The sequence below is a fragment of the Oryzias latipes genome, chromosome 7 (assembly GCF_053564925.1).
Source record: "Oryzias latipes strain Hd-rR chromosome 7, Olatipes_Hd-rR_3.1".
Classification (NCBI taxonomy): domain Eukaryota; kingdom Metazoa; phylum Chordata; class Actinopteri; order Beloniformes; family Adrianichthyidae; genus Oryzias; species Oryzias latipes.
In genome coordinates, this window is record NC_136243.1 from 37,330,979 (window position 1) to 37,347,926 (window position 16,948).

Below are 16,948 nucleotides of genomic sequence, written 5' to 3' on the forward strand. Positions count from 1 at the left end.
AGGTGGGCGGAGTTAGCCTTTGTATTGCTCCTGAATGGCTGTGGATCCATGCTCTTCCGAAATTGTCCGTAGCTTTATGGCTCTTTGAAGTATATTCTCACTTATAGTTTTTAGGAGTGGGAGCACACCCCCCCTCACCAAGATGAGGTCCAAACAGTTAAGGAAATCACCCAGCTTGCACAAACAATTTTCTTTTTCCTCTTCAGTCATTTTTCCTCCAAAAATCCTCTCAGAATAGGTTTTTCTCACTTCTTCACTGAGGTTAAGATTAGGAAAGGATGACTTGGAAAGCATGTAAAGTCCAACATCATGTCTGAGAGAAAGTTGTTTTTCTTCTCAGCATGGAATTGGGGCTCCGAACTCCAGCACCAGACCGACAGAGGGGCACGAGCGTGTCAGGTTTAGAAAATTAGAATCTCACCGCCAAAGGCAGTGAAACTCAAAATGCATAGGCCATTCCCCCGTCCAGAAAACCAGAATTCTTTGCCCCACACTCAAAAATTAGGATGAAAGGACTTACATATTCAAAAATTGGGCTCTCACGTCCCTGGACAACTTGTATGTTCAATTTTGTCTCCTCTTCTTTCTTCTTTGCAGGAACATTTCTTTTGTTTCCTCAGGTAAGTAGCCTTTTCTTTGCAGGATATTTTTCCTTTTAGGGCTCCACTTGGCATCACTTGTCGCTTAGAGCTTGTGCACGATATTTCGGACTTCCTGGTCCTTCTTCAGGTGCTGAAATGAGCAAATTTTGTTTGTATATCCCCTGTACATGAGAGCTTGGATGGAATAAAAATCTTTTGTCCATAAGTCCTGGTCTGATTGCCTTCTGTTTTATTGTGCCTTCGTATGACAGGGCTGCAAGGTGAGTGAGTGAGTTGGAAGAAGCAGGTCCGCTTAAATAGAGCAGGTGGGCGGAGTCAGCCTTTGTATTGCTCCTGAATGGCTGTGGATCCATGCTCTTCCGAAATTGTCCGTAGCTTTATGGCTCTTTGAAGTATATTCTCACTTATAGTTTTTAGGAGTGGGAGCACACCCCCCTTCACCAAGATGAGGTCCAAACAGTTAAGGAAATCACCCAGCTTGCACAAACAATTTTCTTTTTCCTCTTCAGTCATTTTTCCTCCAAAAATCCTCTCAGAATAGGTTTTTCTCACTTCTTCACTGAGGTTAAGATTAGGAAAGGATGACTTGGAAAGCATGTAAAGTCCAACATCATGTCTGAGAGAAAGTTGTTTTTCTTCTCAGCATGGAATTGGGGCTCCGAACTCCAGCACCAGACCGACAGAGGGGCACGAGCGTGTCAGGTTTAGAAAATTAGAATCTCACCGCCAAAGGCAGTGAAACTCAAAATGCATAGGCCATTCCCCCGTCCAGAAAACCAGAATTCTTTGCCCCACACTCAAAAATTAGGATGAAAGGACTTACATATTCAAAAATTGGGCTCTCACGTCCCTGGACAACTTGTATGTTCAATTTTGTCTCCTCTTCTTTCTTCTTTGCAGGAACATTTCTTTTGTTTCCTCAGGTAAGTAGCCTTTTCTTTGCAGGATATTTTTCCTTTTAGGGCTCCACTTGGCATCACTTGTCGCTTAGAGCTTGTGCACGATATTTTGGACTTCCTGGTCCTTCTTCAGGTGCTGAAATGAGCAAATTTTGTTTGTATATCCCCTGTACATGAGAGCTTGGATGGAATAAAAATCTTTTGTCCATAAGTCCTGGTCTGATTGCCTTCTGTTTTATTGTGCCTTCGTATGACAGGGCTGCAAGGTGAGTGAGTGAGTTGGAAGAAGCAGGTCCGCTTAAATAGAGCAGGTGGGCGGAGTCAGCCTTTGTATTGCTCCTGAATGGCTGTGGATCCATGCTCTTCCGAAATTGTCCGTAGCTTTATGGCTCTTTGAAGTATATTCTCACTTATAGTTTTTAGGAGTGGGAGCACACCCCCCCTCACCAAGATGAGGTCCAAACAGTTAAGGAAATCACCCAGCTTGCACAAACAATTTTCTTTTTCCTCTTCAGTCATTTTTCCTCCAAAAATCCTCTCAGAATAGGTTTTTCTCACTTCTTCACTGAGGTTAAGATTAGGAAAGGATGACTTGGAAAGCATGTAAAGTCCAACATCATGTCTGAGAGAAAGTTGTTTTTCTTCTCAGCATGGAATTGGGGCTCCGAACTCCAGCACCAGACCGACAGAGGGGCACGAGCGTGTCAGGTTTAGAAAATTAGAATCTCACCGCCAAAGGCAGTGAAACTCAAAATGCATAGGCCATTCCCCCGTCCAGAAAACCAGAATTCTTTGCCCCACACTCAAAAATTAGGATGAAAGGACTTACATATTCAAAAATTGGGCTCTCACGTCCCTGGACAACTTGTATGTTCAATTTTGTCTCCTCTTCTTTCTTCTTTGCAGGAACATTTCTTTTGTTTCCTCAGGTAAGTAGCCTTTTCTTTGCAGGATATTTTTCCTTTTAGGGCTCCACTTGGCATCACTTGTCGCTTAGAGCTTGTGCACGATATTTCGGACTTCCTGGTCCTTCTTCAGGTGCTGAAATGAGCAAATTTTGTTTGTATATCCCCTGTACATGAGAGCTTGGATGGAATAAAAATCTTTTGTCCATAAGTCCTGGTCTGATTGCCTTCTGTTTTATTGTGCCTTCGTATGACAGGGCTGCAAGGTGAGTGAGTGAGTTGGAAGAAGCAGGTCCGCTTAAATAGAGCAGGTGGGCGGAGTCAGCCTTTGTATTGCTCCTGAATGGCTGTGGATCCATGCTCTTCCGAAATTGTCCGTAGCTTTATGGCTCTTTGAAGTATATTCTCACTTATAGTTTTTAGGAGTGGGAGCACACCCCCCCTCACCAAGATGAGGTCCAAACAGTTAAGGAAATCACCCAGCTTGCACAAACAATTTTCTTTTTCCTCTTCAGTCATTTTTCCTCCAAAAATCCTCTCAGAATAGGTTTTTCTCACTTCTTCACTGAGGTTAAGATTAGGAAAGGATGACTTGGAAAGCATGTAAAGTCCAACATCATGTCTGAGAGAAAGTTGTTTTTCTTCTCAGCATGGAATTGGGGCTCCGAACTCCAGCACCAGACCGACAGAGGGGCACGAGCGTGTCAGGTTTAGAAAATTAGAATCTCACCGCCAAAGGCAGTGAAACTCAAAATGCATAGGCCATTCCCCCGTCCAGAAAACCAGAATTCTTTGCCCCACACTCAAAAATTAGGATGAAAGGACTTACATATTCAAAAATTGGGCTCTCACGTCCCTGGACAACTTGTATGTTCAATTTTGTCTCCTCTTCTTTCTTCTTTGCAGGAACATTTCTTTTGTTTCCTCAGGTAAGTAGCCTTTTCTTTGCAGGATATTTTTCCTTTTAGGGCTCCACTTGGCATCACTTGTCGCTTAGAGCTTGTGCACGATATTTCGGACTTCCTGGTCCTTCTTCAGGTGCTGAAATGAGCAAATTTTGTTTGTATATCCCCTGTACATGAGAGCTTGGATGGAATAAAAATCTTTTGTCCATAAGTCCTGGTCTGATTGCCTTCTGTTTTATTGTGCCTTCGTATGACAGGGCTGCAAGGTGAGTGAGTGAGTTGGAAGAAGCAGGTCCGCTTAAATAGAGCAGGTGGGCGGAGTCAGCCTTTGTATTGCTCCTGAATGGCTGTGGATCCATGCTCTTCCGAAATTGTCCGTAGCTTTATGGCTCTTTGAAGTATATTCTCACTTATAGTTTTTAGGAGTGGGAGCACACCCCCCCTCACCAAGATGAGGTCCAAACAGTTAAGGAAATCACCCAGCTTGCACAAACAATTTTCTTTTTCCTCTTCAGTCATTTTTCCTCCAAAAATCCTCTCAGAATAGGTTTTTCTCACTTCTTCACTGAGGTTAAGATTAGGAAAGGATGACTTGGAAAGCATGTAAAGTCCAACATCATGTCTGAGAGAAAGTTGTTTTTCTTCTCAGCATGGAATTGGGGCTCCGAACTCCAGCACCAGACCGACAGAGGGGCACGAGCGTGTCAGGTTTAGAAAATTAGAATCTCACCGCCAAAGGCAGTGAAACTCAAAATGCATAGGCCATTCCCCCGTCCAGAAAACCAGAATTCTTTGCCCCACACTCAAAAATTAGGATGAAAGGACTTACATATTCAAAAATTGGGCTCTCACGTCCCTGGACAACTTGTATGTTCAATTTTGTCTCCTCTTCTTTCTTCTTTGCAGGAACATTTCTTTTGTTTCCTCAGGTAAGTAGCCTTTTCTTTGCAGGATATTTTTCCTTTTAGGGCTCCACTTGGCATCACTTGTCGCTTAGAGCTTGTGCACGATATTTCGGACTTCCTGGTCCTTCTTCAGGTGCTGAAATGAGAAAATTTTGTTTGTATATCCCCTGTACATGAGAGCTTGGATGGAATAAAAATCTTTTGTCCATAAGTCCTGGTCTGATTGCCTTCTGTTTTATTGTGCCTTCGTATGACAGGGCTGCAAGGTGAGTGAGTGAGTTGGAAGAAGCAGGTCCGCTTAAATAGAGCAGGTGGGCGGAGTCAGCCTTTGTATTGCTCCTGAATGGCTGTGGATCCATGCTCTTCCGAAATTGTCCGTAGCTTTATGGCTCTTTGAAGTATATTCTCACTTATAGTTTTTAGGAGTGGGAGCACACCCCCCCTCACCAAGATGAGGTCCAAACAGTTAAGGAAATCACCCAGCTTGCACAAACAATTTTCTTTTTCCTCTTCAGTCATTTTTCCTCCAAAAATCCTCTCAGAATAGGTTTTTCTCACTTCTTCACTGAGGTTAAGATTAGGAAAGGATGACTTGGAAAGCATGTAAAGTCCAACATCATGTCTGAGAGAAAGTTGTTTTTCTTCTCAGCATGGAATTGGGGCTCCGAACTCCAGCACCAGACCGACAGAGGGGCACGAGCGTGTCAGGTTTAGAAAATTAGAATCTCACCGCCAAAGGCAGTGAAACTCAAAATGCATAGGCCATTCCCCCGTCCAGAAAACCAGAATTCTTTGCCCCACACTCAAAAATTAGGATGAAAGGACTTACATATTCAAAAATTGGGCTCTCACGTCCCTGGACAACTTGTATGTTCAATTTTGTCTCCTCTTCTTTCTTCTTTGCAGGAACATTTCTTTTGTTTCCTCAGGTAAGTAGCCTTTTCTTTGCAGGATATTTTTCCTTTTAGGGCTCCACTTGGCATCACTTGTCGCTTAGAGCTTGTGCACGATATTTCGGACTTCCTGGTCCTTCTTCAGGTGCTGAAATGAGCAAATTTTGTTTGTATATCCCCTGTACATGAGAGCTTGGATGGAATAAAAATCTTTTGTCCATAAGTCCTGGTCTGATTGCCTTCTGTTTTATTGTGCCTTCGTATGACAGGGCTGCAAGGTGAGTGAGTGAGTTGGAAGAAGCAGGTCCGCTTAAATAGAGCAGGTGGGCGGAGTCAGCCTTTGTATTGCTCCTGAATGGCTGTGGATCCATGCTCTTCCGAAATTGTCCGTAGCTTTATGGCTCTTTGAAGTATATTCTCACTTATAGTTTTTAGGAGTGGGAGCACACCCCCCCTCACCAAGATGAGGTCCAAACAGTTAAGGAAATCACCCAGCTTGCACAAACAATTTTCTTTTTCCTCTTCAGTCATTTTTCCTCCAAAAATCCTCTCAGAATAGGTTTTTCTCACTTCTTCACTGAGGTTAAGATTAGGAAAGGATGACTTGGAAAGCATGTAAAGTCCAACATCATGTCTGAGAGAAAGTTGTTTTTCTTCTCAGCATGGAATTGGGGCTCCGAACTCCAGCACCAGACCGACAGAGGGGCACGAGCGTGTCAGGTTTAGAAAATTAGAATCTCACCGCCAAAGGCAGTGAAACTCAAAATGCATAGGCCATTCCCCCGTCCAGAAAACCAGAATTCTTTGCCCCACACTCAAAAATTAGGATGAAAGGACTTACATATTCAAAAATTGGGCTCTCACGTCCCTGGACAACTTGTATGTTCAATTTTGTCTCCTCTTCTTTCTTCTTTGCAGGAACATTTCTTTTGTTTCCTCAGGTAAGTAGCCTTTTCTTTGCAGGATATTTTTCCTTTTAGGGCTCCACTTGGCATCACTTGTCGCTTAGAGCTTGTGCACGATATTTCGGACTTCCTGGTCCTTCTTCAGGTGCTGAAATGAGCAAATTTTGTTTGTATATCCCCTGTACATGAGAGCTTGGATGGAATAAAAATCTTTTGTCCATAAGTCCTGGTCTGATTGCCTTCTGTTTTATTGTGCCTTCGTATGACAGGGCTGCAAGGTGAGTGAGTGAGTTGGAAGAAGCAGGTCCGCTTAAATAGAGCAGGTGGGCGGAGTTAGCCTTTGTATTGCTCCTGAATGGCTGTGGATCCATGCTCTTCCGAAATTGTCCGTAGCTTTATGGCTCTTTGAAGTATATTCTCACTTATAGTTTTTAGGAGTGGGAGCACACCCCCCCTCACCAAGATGAGGTCCAAACAGTTAAGGAAATCACCCAGCTTGCACAAACAATTTTCTTTTTCCTCTTCAGTCATTTTTCCTCCAAAAATCCTCTCAGAATAGGTTTTTCTCACTTCTTCACTGAGGTTAAGATTAGGAAAGGATGACTTGGAAAGCATGTAAAGTCCAACATCATGTCTGAGAGAAAGTTGTTTTTCTTCTCAGCATGGAATTGGGGCTCCGAACTCCAGCACCAGACCGACAGAGGGGCACGAGCGTGTCAGGTTTAGAAAATTAGAATCTCACCGCCAAAGGCAGTGAAACTCAAAATGCATAGGCCATTCCCCCGTCCAGAAAACCAGAATTCTTTGCCCCACACTCAAAAATTAGGATGAAAGGACTTACATATTCAAAAATTGGGCTCTCACGTCCCTGGACAACTTGTATGTTCAATTTTGTCTCCTCTTCTTTCTTCTTTGCAGGAACATTTCTTTTGTTTCCTCAGGTAAGTAGCCTTTTCTTTGCAGGATATTTTTCCTTTTAGGGCTCCACTTGGCATCACTTGTCGCTTAGAGCTTGTGCACGATATTTCGGACTTCCTGGTCCTTCTTCAGGTGCTGAAATGAGCAAATTTTGTTTGTATATCCCCTGTACATGAGAGCTTGGATGGAATAAAAATCTTTTGTCCATAAGTCCTGGTCTGATTGCCTTCTGTTTTATTGTGCCTTCGTATGACAGGGCTGCAAGGTGAGTGAGTGAGTTGGAAGAAGCAGGTCCGCTTAAATAGAGCAGGTGGGCGGAGTCAGCCTTTGTATTGCTCCTGAATGGCTGTGGATCCATGCTCTTCCGAAATTGTCCGTAGCTTTATGGCTCTTTGAAGTATATTCTCACTTATAGTTTTTAGGAGTGGGAGCACACCCCCCCTCACCAAGATGAGGTCCAAACAGTTAAGGAAATCACCCAGCTTGCACAAACAATTTTCTTTTTCCTCTTCAGTCATTTTTCCTCCAAAAATCCTCTCAGAATAGGTTTTTCTCACTTCTTCACTGAGGTTAAGATTAGGAAAGGATGACTTGGAAAGCATGTAAAGTCCAACATCATGTCTGAGAGAAAGTTGTTTTTCTTCTCAGCATGGAATTGGGGCTCCGAACTCCAGCACCAGACCGACAGAGGGGCACGAGCGTGTCAGGTTTAGAAAATTAGAATCTCACCGCCAAAGGCAGTGAAACTCAAAATGCATAGGCCATTCCCCCGTCCAGAAAACCAGAATTCTTTGCCCCACACTCAAAAATTAGGATGAAAGGACTTACATATTCAAAAATTGGGCTCTCACGTCCCTGGACAACTTGTATGTTCAATTTTGTCTCCTCTTCTTTCTTCTTTGCAGGAACATTTCTTTTGTTTCCTCAGGTAAGTAGCCTTTTCTTTGCAGGATATTTTTCCTTTTAGGGCTCCACTTGGCATCACTTGTCGCTTAGAGCTTGTGCACGATATTTCGGACTTCCTGGTCCTTCTTCAGGTGCTGAAATGAGCAAATTTTGTTTGTATATCCCCTGTACATGAGAGCTTGGATGGAATAAAAATCTTTTGTCCATAAGTCCTGGTCTGATTGCCTTCTGTTTTATTGTGCCTTCGTATGACAGGGCTGCAAGGTGAGTGAGTGAGTTGGAAGAAGCAGGTCCGCTTAAATAGAGCAGGTGGGCGGAGTTAGCCTTTGTATTGCTCCTGAATGGCTGTGGATCCATGCTCTTCCGAAATTGTCCGTAGCTTTATGGCTCTTTGAAGTATATTCTCACTTATAGTTTTTAGGAGTGGGAGCACACCCCCCCTCACCAAGATGAGGTCCAAACAGTTAAGGAAATCACCCAGCTTGCACAAACAATTTTCTTTTTCCTCTTCAGTCATTTTTCCTCCAAAAATCCTCTCAGAATAGGTTTTTCTCACTTCTTCACTGAGGTTAAGATTAGGAAAGGATGACTTGGAAAGCATGTAAAGTCCAACATCATGTCTGAGAGAAAGTTGTTTTTCTTCTCAGCATGGAATTGGGGCTCCGAACTCCAGCACCAGACCGACAGAGGGGCACGAGCGTGTCAGGTTTAGAAAATTAGAATCTCACCGCCAAAGGCAGTGAAACTCAAAATGCATAGGCCATTCCCCCGTCCAGAAAACCAGAATTCTTTGCCCCACACTCAAAAATTAGGATGAAAGGACTTACATATTCAAAAATTGGGCTCTCACGTCCCTGGACAACTTGTATGTTCAATTTTGTCTCCTCTTCTTTCTTCTTTGCAGGAACATTTCTTTTGTTTCCTCAGGTAAGTAGCCTTTTCCTTGCAGGATATTTTTCCTTTTAGGGCTCCACTTGGCATCACTTGTCGCTTAGAGCTTGTGCACGATATTTCGGACTTCCTGGTCCTTCTTCAGGTGCTGAAATGAGCAAATTTTGTTTGTATATCCCCTGTACATGAGAGCTTGGATGGAATAAAAATCTTTTGTCCATAAGTCCTGGTCTGATTGCCTTCTGTTTTATTGTGCCTTCGTATGACAGGGCTGCAAGGTGAGTGAGTGAGTTGGAAGAAGCAGGTCCGCTTAAATAGAGCAGGTGGGCGGAGTCAGCCTTTGTATTGCTCCTGAATGGCTGTGGATCCATGCTCTTCCGAAATTGTCCGTAGCTTTATGGCTCTTTGAAGTATATTCTCACTTATAGTTTTTAGGAGTGGGAGCACACCCCCCCTCACCAAGATGAGGTCCAAACAGTTAAGGAAATCACCCAGCTTGCACAAACAATTTTCTTTTTCCTCTTCAGTCATTTTTCCTCCAAAAATCCTCTCAGAATAGGTTTTTCTCACTTCTTCACTGAGGTTAAGATTAGGAAAGGATGACTTGGAAAGCATGTAAAGTCCAACATCATGTCTGAGAGAAAGTTGTTTTTCTTCTCAGCATGGAATTGGGGCTCCGAACTCCAGCACCAGACCGACAGAGGGGCACGAGCGTGTCAGGTTTAGAAAATTAGAATCTCACCGCCAAAGGCAGTGAAACTCAAAATGCATAGGCCATTCCCCCGTCCAGAAAACCAGAATTCTTTGCCCCACACTCAAAAATTAGGATGAAAGGACTTACATATTCAAAAATTGGGCTCTCACGTCCCTGGACAACTTGTATGTTCAATTTTGTCTCCTCTTCTTTCTTCTTTGCAGGAACATTTCTTTTGTTTCCTCAGGTAAGTAGCCTTTTCCTTGCAGGATATTTTTCCTTTTAGGGCTCCACTTGGCATCACTTGTCGCTTAGAGCTTGTGCACGATATTTCGGACTTCCTGGTCCTTCTTCAGGTGCTGAAATGAGCAAATTTTGTTTGTATATCCCCTGTACATGAGAGCTTGGATGGAATAAAAATCTTTTGTCCATAAGTCCTGGTCTGATTGCCTTCTGTTTTATTGTGCCTTCGTATGACAGGGCTGCAAGGTGAGTGAGTGAGTTGGAAGAAGCAGGTCCGCTTAAATAGAGCAGGTGGGCGGAGTCAGCCTTTGTATTGCTCCTGAATGGCTGTGGATCCATGCTCTTCCGAAATTGTCCGTAGCTTTATGGCTCTTTGAAGTATATTCTCACTTATAGTTTTTAGGAGTGGGAGCACACCCCCCCTCACCAAGATGAGGTCCAAACAGTTAAGGAAATCACCCAGCTTGCACAAACAATTTTCTTTTTCCTCTTCAGTCATTTTTCCTCCAAAAATCCTCTCAGAATAGGTTTTTCTCACTTCTTCACTGAGGTTAAGATTAGGAAAGGATGACTTGGAAAGCATGTAAAGTCCAACATCATGTCTGAGAGAAAGTTGTTTTTCTTCTCAGCATGGAATTGGGGCTCCGAACTCCAGCACCAGACCGACAGAGGGGCACGAGCGTGTCAGGTTTAGAAAATTAGAATCTCACCGCCAAAGGCAGTGAAACTCAAAATGCATAGGCCATTCCCCCGTCCAGAAAACCAGAATTCTTTGCCCCACACTCAAAAATTAGGATGAAAGGACTTACATATTCAAAAATTGGGCTCTCACGTCCCTGGACAACTTGTATGTTCAATTTTGTCTCCTCTTCTTTCTTCTTTGCAGGAACATTTCTTTTGTTTCCTCAGGTAAGTAGCCTTTTCTTTGCAGGATATTTTTCCTTTTAGGGCTCCACTTGGCATCACTTGTCGCTTAGAGCTTGTGCACGATATTTCGGACTTCCTGGTCCTTCTTCAGGTGCTGAAATGAGCAAATTTTGTTTGTATATCCCCTGTACATGAGAGCTTGGATGGAATAAAAATCTTTTGTCCATAAGTCCTGGTCTGATTGCCTTCTGTTTTATTGTGCCTTCGTATGACAGGGCTGCAAGGTGAGTGAGTGAGTTGGAAGAAGCAGGTCCGCTTAAATAGAGCAGGTGGGCGGAGTTAGCCTTTGTATTGCTCCTGAATGGCTGTGGATCCATGCTCTTCCGAAATTGTCCGTAGCTTTATGGCTCTTTGAAGTATATTCTCACTTATAGTTTTTAGGAGTGGGAGCACACCCCCCCTCACCAAGATGAGGTCCAAACAGTTAAGGAAATCACCCAGCTTGCACAAACAATTTTCTTTTTCCTCTTCAGTCATTTTTCCTCCAAAAATCCTCTCAGAATAGGTTTTTCTCACTTCTTCACTGAGGTTAAGATTAGGAAAGGATGACTTGGAAAGCATGTAAAGTCCAACATCATGTCTGAGAGAAAGTTGTTTTTCTTCTCAGCATGGAATTGGGGCTCCGAACTCCAGCACCAGACCGACAGAGGGGCACGAGCGTGTCAGGTTTAGAAAATTAGAATCTCACCGCCAAAGGCAGTGAAACTCAAAATGCATAGGCCATTCCCCCGTCCAGAAAACCAGAATTCTTTGCCCCACACTCAAAAATTAGGATGAAAGGACTTACATATTCAAAAATTGGGCTCTCACGTCCCTGGACAACTTGTATGTTCAATTTTGTCTCCTCTTCTTTCTTCTTTGCAGGAACATTTCTTTTGTTTCCTCAGGTAAGTAGCCTTTTCCTTGCAGGATATTTTTCCTTTTAGGGCTCCACTTGGCATCACTTGTCGCTTAGAGCTTGTGCACGATATTTCGGACTTCCTGGTCCTTCTTCAGGTGCTGAAATGAGCAAATTTTGTTTGTATATCCCCTGTACATGAGAGCTTGGATGGAATAAAAATCTTTTGTCCATAAGTCCTGGTCTGATTGCCTTCTGTTTTATTGTGCCTTCGTATGACAGGGCTGCAAGGTGAGTGAGTGAGTTGGAAGAAGCAGGTCCGCTTAAATAGAGCAGGTGGGCGGAGTCAGCCTTTGTATTGCTCCTGAATGGCTGTGGATCCATGCTCTTCCGAAATTGTCCGTAGCTTTATGGCTCTTTGAAGTATATTCTCACTTATAGTTTTTAGGAGTGGGAGCACACCCCCCCTCACCAAGATGAGGTCCAAACAGTTAAGGAAATCACCCAGCTTGCACAAACAATTTTCTTTTTCCTCTTCAGTCATTTTTCCTCCAAAAATCCTCTCAGAATAGGTTTTTCTCACTTCTTCACTGAGGTTAAGATTAGGAAAGGATGACTTGGAAAGCATGTAAAGTCCAACATCATGTCTGAGAGAAAGTTGTTTTTCTTCTCAGCATGGAATTGGGGCTCCGAACTCCAGCACCAGACCGACAGAGGGGCACGAGCGTGTCAGGTTTAGAAAATTAGAATCTCACCGCCAAAGGCAGTGAAACTCAAAATGCATAGGCCATTCCCCCGTCCAGAAAACCAGAATTCTTTGCCCCACACTCAAAAATTAGGATGAAAGGACTTACATATTCAAAAATTGGGCTCTCACGTCCCTGGACAACTTGTATGTTCAATTTTGTCTCCTCTTCTTTCTTCTTTGCAGGAACATTTCTTTTGTTTCCTCAGGTAAGTAGCCTTTTCCTTGCAGGATATTTTTCCTTTTAGGGCTCCACTTGGCATCACTTGTCGCTTAGAGCTTGTGCACGATATTTCGGACTTCCTGGTCCTTCTTCAGGTGCTGAAATGAGCAAATTTTGTTTGTATATCCCCTGTACATGAGAGCTTGGATGGAATAAAAATCTTTTGTCCATAAGTCCTGGTCTGATTGCCTTCTGTTTTATTGTGCCTTCGTATGACAGGGCTGCAAGGTGAGTGAGTGAGTTGGAAGAAGCAGGTCCGCTTAAATAGAGCAGGTGGGCGGAGTCAGCCTTTGTATTGCTCCTGAATGGCTGTGGATCCATGCTCTTCCGAAATTGTCCGTAGCTTTATGGCTCTTTGAAGTATATTCTCACTTATAGTTTTTAGGAGTGGGAGCACACCCCCCCTCACCAAGATGAGGTCCAAACAGTTAAGGAAATCACCCAGCTTGCACAAACAATTTTCTTTTTCCTCTTCAGTCATTTTTCCTCCAAAAATCCTCTCAGAATAGGTTTTTCTCACTTCTTCACTGAGGTTAAGATTAGGAAAGTATGACTTGGAAAGCATGTAAAGTCCAACATCATGTCTGAGAGAAAGTTGTTTTTCTTCTCAGCATGGAATTGGGGCTCCGAACTCCAGCACCAGACCGACAGAGGGGCACGAGCGTGTCAGGTTTAGAAAATTAGAATCTCACCGCCAAAGGCAGTGAAACTCAAAATGCATAGGCCATTCCCCCGTCCAGAAAACCAGAATTCTTTGCCCCACACTCAAAAATTAGGATGAAAGGACTTACATATTCAAAAATTGGGCTCTCACGTCCCTGGACAACTTGTATGTTCAATTTTGTCTCCTCTTCTTTCTTCTTTGCAGGAACATTTCTTTTGTTTCCTCAGGTAAGTAGCCTTTTCTTTGCAGGATATTTTTCCTTTTAGGGCTCCACTTGGCATCACTTGTCGCTTAGAGCTTGTGCACGATATTTCGGACTTCCTGGTCCTTCTTCAGGTGCTGAAATGAGCAAATTTTGTTTGTATATCCCCTGTACATGAGAGCTTGGATGGAATAAAAATCTTTTGTCCATAAGTCCTGGTCTGATTGCCTTCTGTTTTATTGTGCCTTCGTATGACAGGGCTGCAAGGTGAGTGAGTGAGTTGGAAGAAGCAGGTCCGCTTAAATAGAGCAGGTGGGCGGAGTCAGCCTTTGTATTGCTCCTGAATGGCTGTGGATCCATGCTCTTCCGAAATTGTCCGTAGCTTTATGGCTCTTTGAAGTATATTCTCACTTATAGTTTTTAGGAGTGGGAGCACACCCCCCCTCACCAAGATGAGGTCCAAACAGTTAAGGAAATCACCCAGCTTGCACAAACAATTTTCTTTTTCCTCTTCAGTCATTTTTCCTCCAAAAATCCTCTCAGAATAGGTTTTTCTCACTTCTTCACTGAGGTTAAGATTAGGAAAGGATGACTTGGAAAGCATGTAAAGTCCAACATCATGTCTGAGAGAAAGTTGTTTTTCTTCTCAGCATGGAATTGGGGCTCCGAACTCCAGCACCAGACCGACAGAGGGGCACGAGCGTGTCAGGTTTAGAAAATTAGAATCTCACCGCCAAAGGCAGTGAAACTCAAAATGCATAGGCCATTCCCCCGTCCAGAAAACCAGAATTCTTTGCCCCACACTCAAAAATTAGGATGAAAGGACTTACATATTCAAAAATTGGGCTCTCACGTCCCTGGACAACTTGTATGTTCAATTTTGTCTCCTCTTCTTTCTTCTTTGCAGGAACATTTCTTTTGTTTCCTCAGGTAAGTAGCCTTTTCTTTGCAGGATATTTTTCCTTTTAGGGCTCCACTTGGCATCACTTGTCGCTTAGAGCTTGTGCACGATATTTCGGACTTCCTGGTCCTTCTTCAGGTGCTGAAATGAGCAAATTTTGTTTGTATATCCCCTGTACATGAGAGCTTGGATGGAATAAAAATCTTTTGTCCATAAGTCCTGGTCTGATTGCCTTCTGTTTTATTGTGCCTTCGTATGACAGGGCTGCAAGGTGAGTGAGTGAGTTGGAAGAAGCAGGTCCGCTTAAATAGAGCAGGTGGGCGGAGTCAGCCTTTGTATTGCTCCTGAATGGCTGTGGATCCATGCTCTTCCGAAATTGTCCGTAGCTTTATGGCTCTTTGAAGTATATTCTCACTTATAGTTTTTAGGAGTGGGAGCACACCCCCCCTCACCAAGATGAGGTCCAAACAGTTAAGGAAATCACCCAGCTTGCACAAACAATTTTCTTTTTCCTCTTCAGTCATTTTTCCTCCAAAAATCCTCTCAGAATAGGTTTTTCTCACTTCTTCACTGAGGTTAAGATTAGGAAAGGATGACTTGGAAAGCATGTAAAGTCCAACATCATGTCTGAGAGAAAGTTGTTTTTCTTCTCAGCATGGAATTGGGGCTCCGAACTCCAGCACCAGACCGACAGAGGGGCACGAGCGTGTCAGGTTTAGAAAATTAGAATCTCACCGCCAAAGGCAGTGAAACTCAAAATGCATAGGCCATTCCCCCGTCCAGAAAACCAGAATTCTTTGCCCCACACTCAAAAATTAGGATGAAAGGACTTACATATTCAAAAATTGGGCTCTCACGTCCCTGGACAACTTGTATGTTCAATTTTGTCTCCTCTTCTTTCTTCTTTGCAGGAACATTTCTTTTGTTTCCTCAGGTAAGTAGCCTTTTCTTTGCAGGATATTTTTCCTTTTAGGGCTCCACTTGGCATCACTTGTCGCTTAGAGCTTGTGCACGATATTTCGGACTTCCTGGTCCTTCTTCAGGTGCTGAAATGAGAAAATTTTGTTTGTATATCCCCTGTACATGAGAGCTTGGATGGAATAAAAATCTTTTGTCCATAAGTCCTGGTCTGATTGCCTTCTGTTTTATTGTGCCTTCGTATGACAGGGCTGCAAGGTGAGTGAGTGAGTTGGAAGAAGCAGGTCCGCTTAAATAGAGCAGGTGGGCGGAGTCAGCCTTTGTATTGCTCCTGAATGGCTGTGGATCCATGCTCTTCCGAAATTGTCCGTAGCTTTATGGCTCTTTGAAGTATATTCTCACTTATAGTTTTTAGGAGTGGGAGCACACCCCCCCTCACCAAGATGAGGTCCAAACAGTTAAGGAAATCACCCAGCTTGCACAAACAATTTTCTTTTTCCTCTTCAGTCATTTTTCCTCCAAAAATCCTCTCAGAATAGGTTTTTCTCACTTCTTCACTGAGGTTAAGATTAGGAAAGGATGACTTGGAAAGCATGTAAAGTCCAACATCATGTCTGAGAGAAAGTTGTTTTTCTTCTCAGCATGGAATTGGGGCTCCGAACTCCAGCACCAGACCGACAGAGGGGCACGAGCGTGTCAGGTTTAGAAAATTAGAATCTCACCGCCAAAGGCAGTGAAACTCAAAATGCATAGGCCATTCCCCCGTCCAGAAAACCAGAATTCTTTGCCCCACACTCAAAAATTAGGATGAAAGGACTTACATATTCAAAAATTGGGCTCTCACGTCCCTGGACAACTTGTATGTTCAATTTTGTCTCCTCTTCTTTCTTCTTTGCAGGAACATTTCTTTTGTTTCCTCAGGTAAGTAGCCTTTTCTTTGCAGGATATTTTTCCTTTTAGGGCTCCACTTGGCATCACTTGTCGCTTAGAGCTTGTGCACGATATTTCGGACTTCCTGGTCCTTCTTCAGGTGCTGAAATGAGCAAATTTTGTTTGTATATCCCCTGTACATGAGAGCTTGGATGGAATAAAAATCTTTTGTCCATAAGTCCTGGTCTGATTGCCTTCTGTTTTATTGTGCCTTCGTATGACAGGGCTGCAAGGTGAGTGAGTGAGTTGGAAGAAGCAGGTCCGCTTAAATAGAGCAGGTGGGCGGAGTCAGCCTTTGTATTGCTCCTGAATGGCTGTGGATCCATGCTCTTCCGAAATTGTCCGTAGCTTTATGGCTCTTTGAAGTATATTCTCACTTATAGTTTTTAGGAGTGGGAGCACACCCCCCCTCACCAAGATGAGGTCCAAACAGTTAAGGAAATCACCCAGCTTGCACAAACAATTTTCTTTTTCCTCTTCAGTCATTTTTCCTCCAAAAATCCTCTCAGAATAGGTTTTTCTCACTTCTTCACTGAGGTTAAGATTAGGAAAGGATGACTTGGAAAGCATGTAAAGTCCAACATCATGTCTGAGAGAAAGTTGTTTTTCTTCTCAGCATGGAATTGGGGCTCCGAACTCCAGCACCAGACCGACAGAGGGGCACGAGCGTGTCAGGTTTAGAAAATTAGAATCTCACCGCCAAAGGCAGTGAAACTCAAAATGCATAGGCCATTCCCCCGTCCAGAAAACCAGAATTCTTTGCCCCACACTCAAAAATTAGGATGAAAGGACTTACATATTCAAAAATTGGGCTCTCACGTCCCTGGACAACTTGTATGTTCAATTTTGTCTCCTCTTCTTTCTTCTTTGCAGGAACATTTCTTTTGTTTCCTCAGGTAAGTAGCCTTTTCTTTGCAGGATATTTTTCCTTTTA